We start from the raw sequence: 19,590 nt of genomic DNA, 5'->3' as shown, positions 1-19,590 counted from the left end.
CGGTGTTTGACAAGGAGTGAGACACGGCTGTAGCATATCCCCGATGTTATTCAATCTGTACACGGAACAGGGAAACCAAGAAGAAATTTTGGAAAGGAATTATAGTAAATTGAGAGGAAATAAAAATTCTGAGCTGTGTCAATGACCCTGTAATTCTGTCGAGAAGGTCAACAATGTGAAAGAGCAGTTGACAGTGTCTTGAGAAGACCTGGGTTCGAGTCCCGGCCGCAGCACAAACTTTAATTCATTTCTTCTGCTTCGATTATCGTCTTGAAAAGATATCCTAAGATGGAGATCGAGGAATCTAAAAGAAGTGTATTCGAATAACATTAGGTGAAGGTGAGGAAATTTGATTAGAAAACAAGGAACTACAACCAGTAGTTGAGTTTTGCTATATACACGGTAAAGTAACCGATCATTGTAAAAATAACGCGGGTATAAAATCCAGACTGGCAACAGCAAGGAAATTGCTTGTGAGAAAGACAAAACTTTGTTGATGAATCACGTATGTATCAAAACATGTGGTGCGTGGTAGAAATCATGTATGTATCAAAACATGTGGTGCGTGGTAGAAATCATCTCAGTGACAAATCATAAGTGTTCAGTGAGAACAATTTACGTGTGCAACAATAAGAATGCAGTGGGGATGCATTTACATCTGCTGGACGAATTTTATGAAAACAAACACTCGAAACCAACGTTTCACGACAATTAATCTGTAAAAAGCACACCACATGTCATACAGAAAGCATGTAAACCGTCTGAGGATGTGAGGATGAATCACGATTCGAAACCGGTAACGGTAGCCTTTGAATAAAGGAACTGAAAGTAAATTTGTGGCTGGTTGCTGTCCTAACACCATCAACATTTGTCTTCAAACAACAGCCACGGTCTCCATCATGCTGGCCGGAGTGGCCGTGCGGTTCTAGGCGCTACAGTCTGGAGCCGAGCGACCGCTACGATCGCAGGTTCGAATCCTGCCTCGGGCATGGATGTGTATGATGTCCTTAGGTTAGTTAGGTTTAATTAGTTCTAAGTTCTAGGCGACTGATGACCTCAGAAGTTAAGTCGCATAGTGCTCAGAGCCATTTTCTCCATCATGTCATCATATGAGAAAATTGCACAAAGACAAAACTGTTAACATCAAATATAAATTTAAGTGATAGAAAGTCTTTTCTGAGGCTATTTGTCTGGGGTGTAGTCGCGCACAAAAGTAAAAGCAGTTACGAAATGAGTAAAATAGAAGCTTTTGAAACGTGGTGCTACAGAAGAATGCTGAAGTTCAGATGAGTACATCGAGTAGCTACGAGGGTTACCTGAGCTGAATTGACGAAAACAGGTATTTGTGGCACAACTTGATAAAAAGGAGCGATCAGTTGATAGGACACTTCCTGAGGCATCAAGAAATCGTCAATTTGATAATTAGTGTGTGTAGGGGGGGGGGGCGGGAGGGGGAGGGGGGGAGTAGGGTGTGTAAGCATTATAGAAGAAGACCAAGTCTTGAATATAGTAAACAGGTTGAAATGAATGCCGATTGCAATAGTTATGCAGAGATGGAAAGGCGTGCACAGAATAGACTCGCGTGAAGAGCTTTATCCAATCAGTTTCCGGACTGAAGATCACAGTAACAACCACCTACAATGTTCAACAAACGGTGAGGAGATATCCACGAGAAAGTCTTACGCTCGTAAAAGAATGTTTGTTAGTAACAAAATATATTACTTTAGATGAAAACAAAATTATTTGTTCCATTTGTTTTACATTATGCTGTGTCATTCGCACACCGCCGACAGTCGGACGGGGTGGCCGAGCGGTTCTGGGCGCTACAGTCTGCAACCGCGCGACCGCTAAGGTCACAGGTTCGAATCCTGCCTCGGGGATGGATATATGTGAAGTCTTTAGGTTAATTAGGTGTAAGTAGTTCTAAGTTGCCATTTGAACTATTTCTGAACACCGCCGACATTATGCAGCCGCGGAGCAGAGGTAGTAAGTTTCCCACTGCCCCCTCCCACCCTACTCTCCCTCTACGCTCTTGTCGTCATGTTCCTACTGTATGTGAGGCGGTGGCGTCTTCAACAAGGGCAAGGGCTGATTCACAGCCCAACAGTGGTGTGCCCTGCCGGCAGTAATCCCGCTCCCGCAACTGCCTCCGTGTTGCTGCCAGTGTATGGTAACTGAGAAGGCAGGGCGTCGCGCTAGCAGCTGGCCCCGCCGCACACTAAGTGGGTCGCCTCCTGGAGAGTGCTGCACTGCGCTTCTGTCCGACACGTGGTGCGCACGTGCGGAGGCAGCTGCATGCGCGTCTTGTGCCCAGCGGCACTCCGTCACGCGCCTGTGTTCTAGGCATAGCGGTTATCGCTGAAACAGTCGGTTTTCGGTTGTATCGCTTTTTTCAACGTCAGTTTCACCGGACTGTTGTGAACACCGCTCAAAATCACCGGTTTCTGAAATAACACATTTTCGGTTTTTTTCATTCCTGTTATTTCCCGCAATAAATGTAGAAATCGAACAAAGATTGAAATGTTTTGACTCTTTCAGTTTCAAGCTATACAGAATCAAAATACACTGCTGGCCATTAAAATTGCTACACCAGGAAGAAATGCAGATGATGAACGGGTATTCAGTGGACAAATATATTATACTAGAACTGTCATGTGATTACATTTTCACGCAATTTGGGTGCATAGATCCTGAGAAATCAGTACCCAGAACAACCACCTCTGGCCGAAATAACGGCCTTGATTCGCCTCGGCATTGAGTCAAACAGAGCTTGGATGGCGCGTACAGGTACAGCTGCCCATGCAGCTTCAACACGATACCAACAATAGTAGTGACTGGCGTATTGTGACGAGCCAGTTGCTCGGCCACCATTGACCAGACGTTTTCAATTGGTGCGAGATCTGGAGAATGTGCTGGCCAGGGCAGCAGTCGAACATTTTCTGTATCCAGAAAGGCCCGTAGAGGACCTGCAACATGGGGTCGTGCATTATCCTACTGAAATGTAGGGTTTCACAGGCATCGAATGAATGGTAGAGCCACGGGTCGTAACACATCTGAAATGTAACGTCCACTGTTCCAAGTGCCGTCCATGCGAGCAAGAGGTGACCGAGACGTGTAACCAATGGCACCTCATACCATCACGCCGGGTGATACGCCTGTATGGCGATGACGAATACACGCTTCCAATGTGCGTTCACTGCGATATCGCCAAACACGGATGCGACCATCATGATGCTGCAAACAGAACCTGGATTCATCCGAAAAAATGACATTTTGCCATTAGTGCACCCAGGTTCGTCGTTGAGTACACCATCGCAAGCGCTCCTGTCTGTGATGCAGCGTCAAGGATAACCGCAGCCATGGTCTCCGAGCTGATAGTCCATGCTGCTGCACACGTCGTCGAACTTTTCGTGCAGATGGTGGTTGTCTTGCAAACTTCCCCATCTGTTGACTCAGGGATCGAGACGTGGCTGCACGATTCGTTACAGCTATGCGGATAAGATGTCTGTCATCTCGACTGCTAGTGATACGAGGCCGTTGGGATACAGCACGGCGTTCCGTATTGCCCTCCTGAACCCACCAATTCCATATTCTGCTAACAGCCATTGGATCTCGACCTACGCGAGCAACAATGTCGCGATACGATAAACCGCAATCTCGATAGGCTACAATCCGACCTTTATCAAAGTCGGAAACGTGATGGTACGCATTTCTCTTCCTTACACGAGGCATCACAACAACGTTTCACCATGCAACTCTGGCCAACTGCTGTTTGTGTATGAGAAATAGGTTGGAAACTTTCCTTATGTCGGCACGTTGTAGGTGTCGCCACCGTCGCCAACCTTGTGTGAATGCTCTGAAAAGCTAATCATTTGCATATCACAGCATCTTCTTCCTGTCGGTTAAATTTCGCGTCTGTAGCACGTTATCTTCGTGGTGTAGAAAATTTAATGGCCAGTAGTGTATTACATTACATAGCCAAATGAAAGACAACTTTGTCCGCGTACCATTCGCTGCTTTTCTCGGAAAGTGATAAGTGGATGTTTATTATAAAAATCACCAATAGTCTCTTATGGATTCTAATTCTTTGAAACTCTATTCAAAAATCACGTTGTAATCAGGGTTCATACCACTATTTGGACATTACAAATAGTCCGTGCTAAGGGTTGAAAGTGAGGTTGAAGAACTCTATTTTTCGTATTAATTTGTCCGTTTTCAAGGGCTACAAGCCGGCATGTTATGTAGACACAGGCAGCAGATAAGCTGCTTTCTATTGTTATTGTAAACCATGAACGAATTGTAAAAGTTCTCCTTATTTTATGTCACAAGTTTGTTGTTGCTCCTCCCATTTTTAAACGTTTAAAGCAAATGGAGTACTGTACTTCACTGATACAGCACTTCGTAAAATACTTCCAGACTAGGGACGGTGCCAGTCTGTAATAAAACTGATGTCTGCCGGGGACATTGAGAAACTGTCATATAGACCAGATGGAGCAAGTTTTGCACACTGTATTTAGATGCATTCCATCTAATAGGCGATCGCACATTGTAACGGGTACATTGTCTCAGTAATGCTGTACCAATTCTTATGCCACGCTTTTGTTGCTCGTTTCTATTGGCTTTATTATTAAAATAGAATTGATAGTTTTTCCCGTTCTCTATGATAACGCAACATTTTAAAGCAATGCAAATTTTACGAATAAAAACTACATGTTCTTTAAAAAGATGTTTACTTAAAAACGAAAAATTACAGCACTGCGGCTGTGGCTAACTTATATTTCAGTTTTTTACCCGGTTATTGCTGAAAAAGAAAAGCACCTGTTATAATAGAGAACCAACTAATATCTAAAAATACCGGTTCTGCAGAAATAAAGTAACGATTACGCAAAACTAAAATACCGATGTCGGTTTCAGCCATTCCTAATGTACTAGCGAACCTCCAGCACCAACGTACACGACAGGTGGTGCTCAGTGCTCTGGATTTGTATTTGTCAGGGGCCACCTAGCTGTGACGTAACTATGGTACAGCAACCGCAGACTATCGCATCCGTAACATAAAGTTTGGGCGGCCGCGGTGGTTTCGCGGTCCTAGGCGCTCAGTCCGGAACCGCGTGACTGCTACGGTCGCAGGTTCGAATCCTGCCTCGGGCATGGATGTGTGTGATGTCCTTAGGTTAGTTAGGTTTAAGTAGTTCTAAGTTCTAGGGGACTGATGACCACAGATGTTAAGTCCCATAGTGCTCAGAGCCATTTGAACCATTTGAACATAAAGTTAAGTGGTGAACACATTATGGAAAGGAAGTGGACGGAGCTAGGACGTAGCCAAAAGCAGCTGCTGTGCGCCACACACACGGGCCACAGGCGCGAGCAAACAAGGGGGCCTATGACGTAAGCAATGCGACAGAATTAATGAGGGGAGGTTCTTAGACGACAAAGAAAGGTAGCAGAATCAAATGGGCTAGTCCTTAGGAAATTAGGAAGTAAGTGATGACTCAAAATTAATGAAGCAACGTCATTAGGCATAAAAACAGAAAGCGGGAGTAGAGAGAGAGAGAGAGAGAGAGAGAAGGGGTAAGTAATGGGGTGCATACACTACTATATGAGAAGCCAACGAGGCGCTTACCACATAATTAACGACCACACGCGGACAGACTTCGATCCCTTCCACTAAGCCCCTGAGGAAAAGACCTTCGACATTACGTCATGTCATGAACAGGTAGAGTCGAAGGGGGATTGAGACTGAGCTTGTCAATAAGGAACATCAGTAAGGAACGAAGAAGTCAGTCAGTCATCAGAGTGAGTGAGAAGCAGTCGGGTACGGACGCAGCCAGATTTACTGGCTGGAGTCGGTGGGGAAAGGTTGAGTTGCACGGTCATGCCTGAGACTTTACGCGAGGCTTTCAGCAAGCAGACAGAGCGGTGACAAACAGTCGCTTTCTCTCTGGAGCACTCCTGTAATTCATGCTCTAAATAATCATTAGAAGTTAGTTGTATCTTCCGGGTTCATTGTTCTCCTCGTCAACCTCCGATTCTACATACCCTCCACACGCGATTTAATCCAGCCAAGCAAGTCTCCGTCTCAGTTCAGCCAACCGACTTAAGTCCGTTTAGCACGAGCGCCTCTCGCTCAGTCGCATGCAAAATCCGCACTCTGTGTACGACAGCACGTGCTCCCAGTGCCATTTCCGTGGGGGTGCAATTTTGTGAACGGTATCAAGAATGAGCAAAGACAAAATAAATTAACCTCAGGAAGGAAAAGAAGAAGCTGTAGAAGTAGAATAACACAAAAGAAGAAAGGAATGGAGTGGCGAACGTCAAAATTGGTAGTTGCAGACTTTTACTAGTCTTGAGGAACTGATGGTACTGTGTTGAGCAAGAGTTCCACAAGACCTACTGTTTACTGGGACGGAGGTAGTTATGTCTTGTTTTCGGCTACTAGATGGTGCCACTCTGGTTATTCCAACTGAGACATTACAAAGGAAGTGTAATGAGTATATTTTGGGTCTGAACGAGAGGAAAATTGAAAAGACTTTTTTTTTTCTTCCTTGGGGCCTTTGTCCCGCGTCACGCAGGGTCGGCCGTGTTACTATTGATTAGGCGGTGTTAGTTGCAGAGGGTGGCTGGATGCCCTTCCTGCCACCACCCCGAACCCCCTGGGACTGTAGTAGTGTACCCCAGCTATGTGCGTCTAGTGTAAGCCGTGGAACAGTGTGAACGTTTGCAAATGTCTGCGAGTCGTGTAACTGAGGCGGAACGTAGGTACCAGCCCGGTGTTCACCTAGCAGGATGTGGAAAACCGCCAAAAAACACATCCAGGCTGGCCGGCATACCGGCCTTTGCCGTTAATCCGTCGGGCGGATTCGATTCGGGGCCGGCGCGCCTACCCGAGTCCAGGATGCAGCGCATTAGCGGCCTCGGCTACCCTGGCGGGTGGCGAAAACTGTCAAGAAAATCTTCATGCCAAAATATGATAATCGAAATGGAAATTAAGAAGTAATAAAGACGTTTATGAAATAACAGAACGAATCTTATTACACAGAATGAAGATGAGTTGTTTTCTCTGCACACTTAAGAAGGCAAGATGAAAAAAAATAATAATTTTTAACTTTCTTGGCAGAAATATCTATGACGTGGATCGAAAAAATTAAAGCAGAAGTGAGTGAAATGAAAATACGAAATAAGACATAGGACAGAGAAAAGTTTTCAGCAAAAGTGAAAATTTTTAGGTCTTTCAGAAGAAAACAAAGCAAAAGAGAGGTGCAAAATGGACAGAAGAAAAAAAGGAGAAAACGAAAAAAAGACATGTTATTTCTTGTGGTCCTCAGTGGGCCAAACCAATAAACATTGAGGATAATTTGAATATTTGTTAGAACTTGAGAAAAAATAAGAAATTTTTCCAAGAAGCCTGTTCAAAATGAGAACCCTGGCGAGAGGAGAAGGTCGTCATGTAATCGTTTGTAGATTCCACCGCCTAAATCAGGCGCTGGGGGTTGGACCATCGAGAAATATAAGACGCGTATTTGAACGATGAGATATTCGATCAGTTCTATTCCACTACAATGCTTGGGAAACAAATGTGTGAGCACTGGCGCTGTCTGTGTCTGCATACGACAGACACCTTCATGTGGATCCCACACACTTGAGCAGCACTCTCATACGGAGCGGACGAGTTTTTAAAAAGGTAATCTTATTGTTAAAGGAACCGCAATTTGTCATTAAATATGAATCGAAGGGAATCATTGGTTTTATTTACGACTGAACCAGTGCAGTCGTCCTACTTCATTCCAGCTATTCGCCCTGTGTGAGCGCGCTTGTCAACAAACGCGTTTCAGAAACGAGCACTGCGATGATTTAATTGCGTCCGGGACATGGACTCGTAATGGCGCGGCCGCAGATGCCGGAGTGGGTGTAGCGTTGCGGTCAGACTAGTGCAGGACGGGGCGTGGACCAGATACGTGGCGCAGGCCAGCCGATAAACCGCGACAGGGAAGTGGCCAGAGCCACGGCGCAACGTGGCCACGAGTACTATGCTGTACTGAACACACGTCTGTCACGTGCAGTGTGCTGGCGTAATTGTCTGACATAGTCCGACAGCACACGCGAAACAAAGAGACCCGCTTATTACGTCGTCTGACTGAGCGCAATACAGCTCTCTGCTGCGGTCCACCAGCTTTTACACGCAAGCTCTGTGTACTATGGACTCTGCCTGAGTGATGGCGCATCGATTAGAACAAATTCGCATCCAGCCCCACGTAGCACCTCTGGTGGTGCTGGCAAAGCAGATCGAATACCGCAAGGGATAATCAGAACAAAGCACGCACGCCGTATAATGGATGGGACGCAAATCAGTTCATGTGACACAATTACTTAGCTGAGTGAGAAATCGGAATCTGCGAAACCTGACAGTACTTTGAGGTGGCAAAGTCGTGGGATAGTGACATGCACTTATACAGATGGCGGTAGTATCGCGTACCGGTACAAAAGGGCAGTGCATTGGCAGAACTGCTATTTGTATTCAAATGATTCACGTGAAAAGGTTTCCCACTTCATTATGGCCGCACGACAGACTTTGAACGCGGAATGATAGAATTAGACGCATAGGACACTCCATTTCGAAAATTGTTAGGGAATTCAATATTCCGAGATCCACGTTGTCAAGAATCTACCGAGAACACCAAATTTTAGATATTGCCTCTCTTCACGGACAACGCATTGGCCGACGGCCTTCACTTAACAACTGAGAGCAGCGGCATTAGCGTGGAGTTGTCAGTGCTAACAGCAACAGTGCGTGGAATAACCGCAGAAATCAATGTAGGACGTACGACGAACTAATCTGTTAGGAGAGTGTGGCGAAATTTGGCATTAATGGGCTATGGTAGTAGACGACCGACGCGAGTGTCTTTGCTAACAGCACGACATCGCCTGCAGCCCCTCTCCTGTGCTCGTGACCATACCCGTTGGGACCCAAGACGACTGGAAAACCGCGGAATGGTCAGGGGAGTACCGGTTTCATTTGTAAGAGCTGATTGCAAGGTTCGAGTGTGGCGCAGTCCCCACGAAGCAATGGTCCCAGGTTGTCAATAAGGCACTGTGCAAACTGGTGGTGGCTCCATAACTGTGTGGGCTGAGTTGACAAGGAATGGGCTGGGTCTTCGGGTTCAATTGAACCTGTCGTTGACCATCTGTAACCATTTGTGGACTTCATGTTCCCAAACAACGATCGAATTTTTATGGATGACAATGCGCCTTGTCACTGGACCACGATTGTTCGCGATTGCTTCGAAGAACATTCTAGATAACTCTAACGAATGATCTGGCCACCCAGATCGCTCGATATGAATCCCATCCAACATTTATGAGACATAATCGAGAAATCAGTTAGCGCACAATATCCAGCACCGGCAACAGTTTCGCAATTACGGACGGCAATAAAGGCAAAACGGGGCAATATTTCTGCAGAGTACTTCCAACGACTCACTGACTCCATGCCAAGTCGAGCGGCTGCATTAAACCGGGCGAAAGGAGGCCCAAATAATGTTAGGAGGTATTCCGTGGCTTCGGTCACCTCAGTATATAAGCGCAGCGCACAGTTCGCTCATTATTAATTACTATCTTTCTGCAGCTGACATCGACACGGTGTACATGTTAATTTAAATGTTTTAGATACATTTTGCATGAAATCTTTTATCCGTGTCTTTACTCACGAAAAAAATAGGCTCAGAAAAAGAATAACTTCTTAGCCGTGATCGCTATAAAAACTTTATTGTAGACAACCGACTTCGGTAAAACGAAGTTACGATCTTCACATCTTCATAAAGGTTATTACAAACTTCTTGTGCCAGCTGCACACACAATGTTTCCACCGAATTTCTAGGTACGTAAACAAGCAATGAGTCCTGTGGCGCCCTGGTAGGCATGAAGTGTTTGTTATGGGGACGATGTTTTGGTGAATTGTGGTGTACATGGCAGTTTTAATTTTGACGTGCCAACGCATCGCTCATTTCATGTTCATGTACCTAAAAATTCAATGGAAAGATTTTGTGTGTAGCTAGCAAAAGAAGTTTGTAATAACCTTTATGAAGATGTGAAGATGGTAACTTAGTTTTACCGAAACCGGTTATGTACAATTAAGTTTTTGTAGCGATCTCGGTTACGAAGTAGTTGTTCTCCTACGTAATCTAAACAGATCGCCCCCTTCCAACTCATCATGAATAAACTAATCGAAACAGACTCTCTTTATGGCAAAGATACACACAGATACATTGATGTTCTAGTAATTTTTTTAGTTATTGTCATTTACTGCAAAAAATTATGAATAAAACAATAAACAAAAAATGTGTATATGGGCTACCTAGAGCTACACTTTTACATGTCCCGCCTATTATGAGCTCTAAGTCGACGTCAACGTGACGTTGCTACCTGTAGTCTCTGTTCATTCCTTCAACCCGTGGACTCTAGTGGCGGACAAACCGAACGTGAATTCTGATGGCCGCGTAGTGATGACCTTGCGGAGGGAAAAGTTTTGATTCTGTCCGGGGCAACGAGATGTACGGGCCCGGCAACGAAATTGTGACGTAAACTAGACGGCTTGACCGGCACACTTCGAGAGCGTTTGGGTCCGTGCGGGCCCGCAGGAAATCAATACTTAGTTCAAAAGTTATCAACTGAAGACCTTAATTTTATCGTGCGCTGTCGAGAAATTGCATGCATTTAGACGCGCAGTCAAGAATTATTAAACTCGTCGGAAATAGTTACTATCTCCCCGCCAGAGACGGCTGCTGGCACTCTAAGACCTGCAGTGCCACGTGCTGTGATGTACGCACCGTGGCCTGCTTTCTCGTGGGCCTCGTTGTGCCCTAACGGTCAAGTCACACACTTGTATCCCGGGAGAAAGTAATTATAGTTTATCTGCCCTCTGTATGTTCCGGAGGTTCCCAACGTTTTGGTTTTGACATCGGCGGTTTCCGGTTGGCGCAGGCGCTACTTGTGATATATGTCGTAAGGCGGCACGCTATCACTGCTTTTCGATCTCCACAGTAAAGCGAAGTGGAACAGTGATCTAACCCGTTCCAATTTTGACAGGTCCCGATCACAGTTTTTTATCATGTTTTTACAAAGTTCGTGTAATTTCTCCGATGAATCCGATGTCATCGAAAAGATTTGCGTGGATGTGAGAAAATTAATGACTCCAAAGAGAAAAAAATTGATTTGGCGCTGCGCTCAAACGCCGAACACTGAAAGCTAGAATCTAAATGCAGAGGGTTACTAAGTAAACAGTGATTATAAATGAGATATACCAAGCAAGCACAAGTAAGTAATAAAAAGTTTATTCGCATTTAACTATTGCCGCTTTCTGATTTTTGAAGCCAGAAAGCACCAAACAATTAACGAGCACAAAGCGAGACCTCGGCACTGGGTTAGAAGAGTCATCTGACGATGGATTCTTAAAAATCTGAAACCGGCAATGGTTAAATACAAGTGAACTTTTTATTCTATACTTACGGCTGGTTGCTGTACTTAAGTTATAAGCCTTATAACTGTACTACAGCCACGGTTTCGACAAGGCGGCGTAACTAAGTAGAAGCCGTCACCCACCAAGAGAGTAATCGATTTGAAAAAAGACACGAATGTCACGTACAGTATGCCGGCGTAATTTAGGACATGCCCGGAAAAACGGGCTATCCCTCAAATGTAAAAACGTAGAGATAAGTGTTGCCACCTATTGCTGGGTGCAGGATCTATCAAGATTGACATTTAGGGGTGAGACCAATGTAAATTTTGGTAATTCCCGTGCCCACAACAGATGGCAAGACTTATCTTCAAGTTTTTACATTTGAGGGTTAGCCCGTTTTTCCGCACGTCTTCAATTCTCTGATACGGTCTGACAGTACACACAAAACAAGGAGCCCCGCTTATTACGTAATCCAACTGAACACAGTACAAAAATGGTTCAAATGGCTCTGAGCACTATGGGACTTACCTGCTCAGGTCATCAGTCCCTTAGAACTCAGAACTACTTAAACCTAACTAACCTAAGGACATCACGCACGACCATGCCCGAGGCAGGATTCGAACCTGCGACCGTAGCAGTCGTGCGGATCCAGACTGTAGCGCCTAGAACAGCTCGGCCACTCCGGCCGGCGAACGCAGTACAGATCTCTGCAGTGGTCACCACATTTTCCTTAAACTTTTTGTCTTATGGACTCCATCTGAGTGGTCAGGTGATATGGAGCATTGAATAGAACGCTAGATTCATGTTTGGGAGGGATAGGAATTGATTCTCTGTCTGGCCATCCACATTTACAATTTCTCTATATTGTAGACGAATCACGTGACTGTTTCTTAAACAACACCGTGGTGTAGCTGATAACGGTCGATGTCCTACCCAATCTCAGCTTGTATTTATAACAAAAAGGGAATGGCACCGAAATTTAAATACTGTAAAATGCCGGGTAATCAAGTGACGACCTCATCTCGTTATGATACGCTGAAGTAACTCAAAAGCAGAGAGTGAAAATAGGCGTGGTAAGCTAATTTACTCAGGTGTATATCGCCAAAATTTGCAATGACCCTAATAGCATAAGCAACTCTAAAGCCATAACATTGTACTCACTTAACGCCCCCTATACATGCAAAAACCAGGATTAAGAAAATTAAATATTTATTATTCTGTGGCATTAAATATGGTTGCCACAAGTCCATGGTACCAACGCTGTTGAATAATAAGTATGCAAGCACCCAGAAATTCACTCAGTTACTCACAGTGCGCTGACGCTCCCAACCCACGCAATTTGAATAATGTTGTATGTAAACCAGCCCCAAACATGTGTACACCAGCCATCAAAAGTGCTACTTGAAATGTTTAGAAAACGAAATTTTCTACAATTTTAGACTCCGTTCTGTACTACACACTGGAACGTTTGTGACACTAGGGAAGCTGTGAGATCTATAGGAAATAAATTCACTAATTCCTGTGCATATTCTTTGCGGCTATAGTTTTCAGTGGTATGGATCCTACCTCTGCGTTTACGGCTACCTGCAAGTGGTCGGTCGGGGCCCGTCCGGAATTTCCGGCTTGGGAAAAGCGCTTCCGGTCGGAGGTATTCTGGGAGGCACGGCCGCGAGCGAACACACGCTGTCCGGTATTGCACGGCCGTGACAGCATTAGCTGCATGTGTCTGCACATATCCGTATTATACAGCAGGGTGAGGCGGATTCTGAATGAAATGCTCGTCTGGCTCCCAAAATCGCGAAGATACACATTAATTTGCATGTGTACTGCTTTGTTGCTTACGTCCTTGCAGTGGACTGTGAACTCGAACTAAAGACAGAACACAATAGTAAATTACTACCTTGACTTTAAGTTGCTTTCAAGGCACGGGAAACCACAACATATAATAATAATAATAAAATAATAATAATAATAATTTAGTAGTAGTAGTAGTAGTAGTAGTAGTAGTAGCAGCAGTAACAATCACCCAGTACTTCTGAGCGTAATTTAATGGCTTCACTACTAATGTTTCACTTGCACTACTATTTTGTGATAATCCTCACAAGGCTCACGAAATAACATTGTGTAAACGTCACCATATGACGAGGAGCCTGCACTGGTTTGTCAGCTAAAGGGAGCACAGAAAGTCCTAATTCGTGACTGGTTGCATTAATGTAGCAATTGTACACTACCTGCACGATAGTTGCTGTGTACAAAATTGTCCAGGACCGACAATTTAAAGTTGCAAAGTATTTTAAATCTAACTTATCGTGGGGGGGGGGGGGGGGGGGGGGGAGGGGGGGGGGGGGCAGCGCGCGAGTGAACCGCTGACGTGTGCTGTCTGGCAGGTGACTGATTCGATGCAGACCTTAAAATAAGTAATTGCTGTTGCATCAGTCTGTTTTTATTTAAAAGAAAATTTATTGTCGATCAGATAATTCCTCCGGTTTGGACATTATAAGCAATATCACACAAGAAACGCCATTTTAACTTTAATATATTGCGTATGCTCGTACGGTAATTACAACAGACCCAAAAATGGTCTACATTGTTCTGCTCTGGCTATAGAAAGAAATATCTATGAATGAAAGGTATTACGCCACTGGACGATAAGACGGAATCCCGTTAATACCGACGTATTTCAGACTGCTCTGTTTATCATAGCATGCTAAAAAATGGAGGCTTATGATATTTTTGTGAGATATGCTTGATAATGCTCCTGTGGGACGAACCTAGCGATTGGTCACTGTGAAACGTCAAATATGGTACAAAAATATGACTCCTTCAAAAAAAATTGATGCGACTGTGAAACGAGCGTAAGAAACAGTATTACCAAAAGAGAGTTTTAAAGGTCGTTCAGTTGCGTTGCATGTTCCGTAATAATGCTATTACGATTAAAAAAACTGGCAAACGTGACTATGGGAAATGGATGAAATCGCCGCGAATCACATATCTGCGGGAAGCAAAACAGATCATCTAAAATATTGCCAATTTCAGTACGCTATGTGCACTTACCACAGTACCGACAGATTAGACGAAGAGAGATTTTGTGTTTCTGTGTAGAAAATAACCTCCCTGCTATGTTCAAAACCACTGTACTTATTTATTCTTCACCAGGAGGCCTTCAATGACTTGTGGACAGTGAATGTTTACACAGAAGACAAGAAAATACGTTCCCATGGAATAAATAGTGGGGTTTGTGACTGGGTTGAAGTTTACCTCGCCGATGTAAAGGAGACAGTACGTTACCTCGGATGGAGAACCGTCTACAGATAGGAATATGTCTGGAATTGTTCGGAACCGCGGGTGAAACGTAACACTCAAATACGTCCGCAATTTAGGAGCTATACTGGATTTCATCACCAATGAGTAGTTTCATATGGGTACGGCATTCACTAAGAAGTTTTTAGACCCTCCTCCCCGTCGGATTGAGACCATTACTACAGTTAAAGCTGGTTTTAGACTCTCTCAGCTTGATGTCTCCTATAGGTCACTAATTGTGTGTCACAGCTGACGTAGAATACATAAACCTACTAAGAATCAAAATACTCATTAAATATTTCTTTATTGTATATTACAACATTTCTGAATTTACTTTGCAATTTTAGTTATATATAACGATAAGTGCGATCGAGCTACACACGACTTAGTTCATGCACTTTAAGACACAAGATGTTACGGTTACGATGTTGCTTATTGAGAATCGATTCCCGTTTCCCGTCGGAAGTATCTATTGCCACTCGATGGCGGTGCTCACTCGGTGAGCCTTCACAGGTTGGGAGTAGTCTGCGGTGCTCCTCGTCGTCTTTGGCCAGTGACATAATAGTAATGGCTGATGTGGCGTCACCTCTTCGTCCATACTTTGAATTGGATTTATTGGGTGGCGAGCACCACGGAAGAGTAAACTAAAGTAGTAAGTTACTAAGAGAGAAGGAAATCGGCGACTTCCAGTCGGGAGTACTGAAATAAAGGAGGAAATTATTACGCGAGTAAATTTTTCATGTACTCCCGAAATAAATTTATTTACTCCTTAAGTCGGGGAGAGCACCATCAAAGAGTAAGATACAGCATTTATAACTTGAGGAGAAAATAAGGCCAAAATTTACTCCTAAGCACCGGTAGGGTTAAGGTTAGAGGGTAGGTTGTCCTCTTCGGTTTCTGCGTGTTAAATACAGAATTCTATGGATTACTTGACAGCGAAGAGTATATGGACTTGGAGGAAGAGGCTGACACTCTAAGGTCGAGGGTTACAACGGAGAGAAAGAGACCCATTTGTGATGTACAGCGACAGTGATTTGAAAGAGCCATTTGAGTTTCGTAAGGAACCTGTTGAGAGGCTGCTTGGAATGCTAGAGCCGTTACTGTAGCATGATTCTGACAGGAACCGTGCTTTGTCTGCTACGCTGCCACTTCTCTGTGATCTGCGAGTCTTTCGCACTGGTACTTATGAAATACGTAGCATGGGATCTCCATCGCAATACTGCTGGAAAAGCTCTTAACAGTGTGATAAAGTTTAATTACCTTGAAGCCACTGTTATGTGTCCTTTCCACAGAACCAAGAAAATACAGGAACGAACAAATTCCGCGCAATTGGTGGATTCCGAAAGTCATAGGGGCTATAGATTGTGTACGTATGCCCATCTTTTGTCCTTCTGGAGCACAAGCATAAATATACAGATATCGCAAAATTTTCTTTTCTGTTAATCATCTGTGATGCTATTATCAAGATTTCGAACATTGTAAGCCGTTGGCAGAGCTCCACGCATGATTTGGGACAATAGTACAGTAGCTGCAGAATTTGAAAATGGACAATATGATGGGTTGCTTGTTGGAGATAGTAGACATGCTCTCTCCAACCATATTGTGACTCCTGTGTTCCGACCCCAGACAAGAGCCGAAGGGCGCTGCAATGGACTCCATATTGCTACCAGATGTGTAATAAAGCGAACATTCTGTGTCTGAAAGAAACGTTTTCAAATTCTCACAAAACAATGCGGTATCAACAAAACAAGTGTGGGAATGTTATTGTGGCTGCTGCAGTTCTGCGCAACTAAGTAATAGAAGTTCGAGATGTTTCATCCTGATGCTCTGGAGGTGAATGACATAGACCAGCATGCATTTCAGCCAGAAGATGATGTTGCAGGCCAAGCAGCCAGAACGTCTAATATACATAATTATTTTAATTAAAATTGCGCATAATTTGCTAGTAAAATAACAACTTAATGTAAAGACTTTTCCTTTTTAAATGAATAAATAAGGCACTGGATCGTCACTAACTGCAGTGAAATGTGACATTTCATTTATGCATTATTTTATAGCTATATTTCTGTCTTTTTTTCTTTCTTTTTCCAGTTAGGGGATTAAAATTTTCATTTTATTTCTTACTTCATTATACAAAGTTATACAGAGACGTTATCTTGACTACTTTAAGAAAAACAAGGTGTCTGCTTTTTGATTCGCTAGTACAAATAAATATTACAATGTAGTAATTAGAATAATTAAGCATACTGATGCTGAAATAATCAACACAGATATGTCATATGAAAAACAATTACATGTTAACTACGCGAAAAAAATTAAGCGTATAAAATATCTGTTATACCTTTATACATACAAAACATATTCCTATTCATTTACAAAAACCTAAACTTCTCGAGCACATTGACTGAAGAACCGGAACCTAAAGTTTGATCAATTTCGATCTTCAACTTATTCGATACCTTCCACATTAAGGTTATGCTCTTCTCCCATGATTACTCTTTTGTCTTTCAATTAACAACATTTTTGCATTATATTTCTCTCGTATTAAATGCGTTTTCAACAAATGAATCTCGTCTGCTTTTTCCAACAACTCCCCGCTCTGCACTACAATCGCATGTTCTCTGCCTTTTTTAACTTGAGTATCTTCTGATAAGCTCCCACCACTGAATGCAGGTCGAGGTTCATGACTATGGGATGAAGTTTCACCTTCTGCAGTTTAACTGCCATACTCGAAGTAGTAATTATTATCGATATTGCTTGAAAGTAGCATATTATCCCCAGCTGCATCATTATCGTGAACTCCTGTTATTCCCTCGAAAACTTGGGGGATCATATCGACAACCATTTGGCTTATATAGTCTGTCTTCGTCTCAGCCATTCCACTGCAAGTTTGGACTTGTTTTCGATAACATTTAGCTTTCATTTTCTTCGTTTCGCTTTCATGTTCTTCCAAATTACTTTAAGCTGCTATTGCGATCTTTGTGTTAGAGCTTCTGCATTGTTTTTTTTTTTTTTTTTTTTTTTTTTTTTTTTTTTTTTAGCAAGTTGAGTTCGGGAATCTTAGGTTCAGTATTAGTTATACTTTTTCCTTATTTCAGCAAACAGCTCTTTTTCGCTTTGTGGTATGTTTTTTAAAGTTTATTATTACTTAAACTGTCGTTGGCTACCTCCATGTTGCTATTAGCTCGTATCTCATGTTGTAAAAAGATTGTATATGGTGCCGCTTAAGTTAACGCGTCGTCACCCAACAATAATGGACGGTGGTAACTGTAGATAGGAGCGTTAAGGGCTGAGCAATGGATTCGCTCGTTAATAGCACTTCTCTTTTTCATAATACACAGATCTCATTATTAATACAACAGCACTTAGCTTCTTTGGATTTTTAATGCTTTCTAGCACAATTAAAGCTAGCACGATATTATTGTCAAAAGGTGGTGCAATATTGTCTACCGACAATTAACATTTTGTGAGAGGAAATGAAATGCACCTGCCTGCAGTGTGAAGAAATGGCTTACTTCTTTAGTAAAAAGGCGTTACTACTTTAGTTGCAACTTTTTTGGTGAAAAGGCATTACTACTTTAGTTACAACTAGAGAAGTAAATAGAAATTGAGCTCTCCAACACACATTAAAAGGGTGTATTATTACAGAAGTAATTTACTAAAGCAGTCCAGACTAAAGAAGCAAGAGTTACTACAAGAGTAATTTATACTACTGTAGTGCTCGCCATGTTATAGCCTCGTATTTTCGTTGGTGTTGAGAGAAATCATTTTTTAAAACTCCGCTGTGTTTGGAAATACAACACTGCCTATTATCTTCCAGCGTAATTTAATAGTTCGTCTATTTACCAGTCTTTTGTTTACGGTAGCTTTTTTATTCGAGTTCTCCTCTACGCCTGTGGAGAGTTTTTTTTAGGACGCTCGGTTCGGTTTTTCCCCTCAATCAGTTAAAAGTTGTTCTTGTGATACATTTTCAGATTTAAACCTGATACTCAAGCACGCGTAACTTGGAGCTATATAATTTAATTATATTTTGTGATACCAATTTTGTTTTCTATAAAATAAATACAGAGAGTTTCGAAAAATTTTGAAATGCTTGTAAGCGTGTTGCAGGATAGGTTGTGTTGAGAAATAGGTCGTAAGAAAAAAAATCGATACACTGTGCCATTTTCGAGAAACTTAGCACTGAAATTAGCTGCGAGCGCAAATTCAAGTAGTCTGACAGTTACATTTTGTGTCAGTTGTTCTCATAGCGTAGATGATAGAGCACGGGACTACTCAGTCTTTGGCTCCGGTTCGATTTTTACTACCACCCCACGTCCAATGTGTGTGCCGTTCTTTCGTTCCGTTTTAGGAAACCAGTCGAAGTTCACGTCTGGTCACACAGTCCCTGGCGAGCCATTTGAATTTCCGCGCGCAACGACCTGATCATCTAACTTCAATGTTAAATAGCTCGGAAACGGCGCACAGTATCGATTTTTTTCTGAAGGATTGTTTCTCAGCACAGCCTACCCTGTAACACCCTTAGGAGCTTTTCAGATTGTTTCTGACCACGCAGTATATTTGAGGGGCATCGTTTCACATCGTAATAAGTGCGTAATGACTGAAATCATTTCCCACTGAATGAAGGTATCATTTTAATTTTTAAATTGAGTTTCATTCGTTTTGAACCGATTCACTTAACAAAATACATTTTCATCCAATCATGTTTTCACATAATATGATTCGAAACGCTGATTTCAATTTTTTATCGATTTGACGCGGCCCGTCAAGTAAGAAAATAACATTATATTGTTGACAGTCTTGAACTTACTCCTCCTTCCTCGTGCAAACAGTCATAG

This window comes from Schistocerca piceifrons, chromosome 6 (genome assembly GCF_021461385.2).
Source record: "Schistocerca piceifrons isolate TAMUIC-IGC-003096 chromosome 6, iqSchPice1.1, whole genome shotgun sequence".
Classification (NCBI taxonomy): domain Eukaryota; kingdom Metazoa; phylum Arthropoda; class Insecta; order Orthoptera; family Acrididae; genus Schistocerca; species Schistocerca piceifrons.
Note: the sequence above shows the minus strand (reverse complement) of the source record.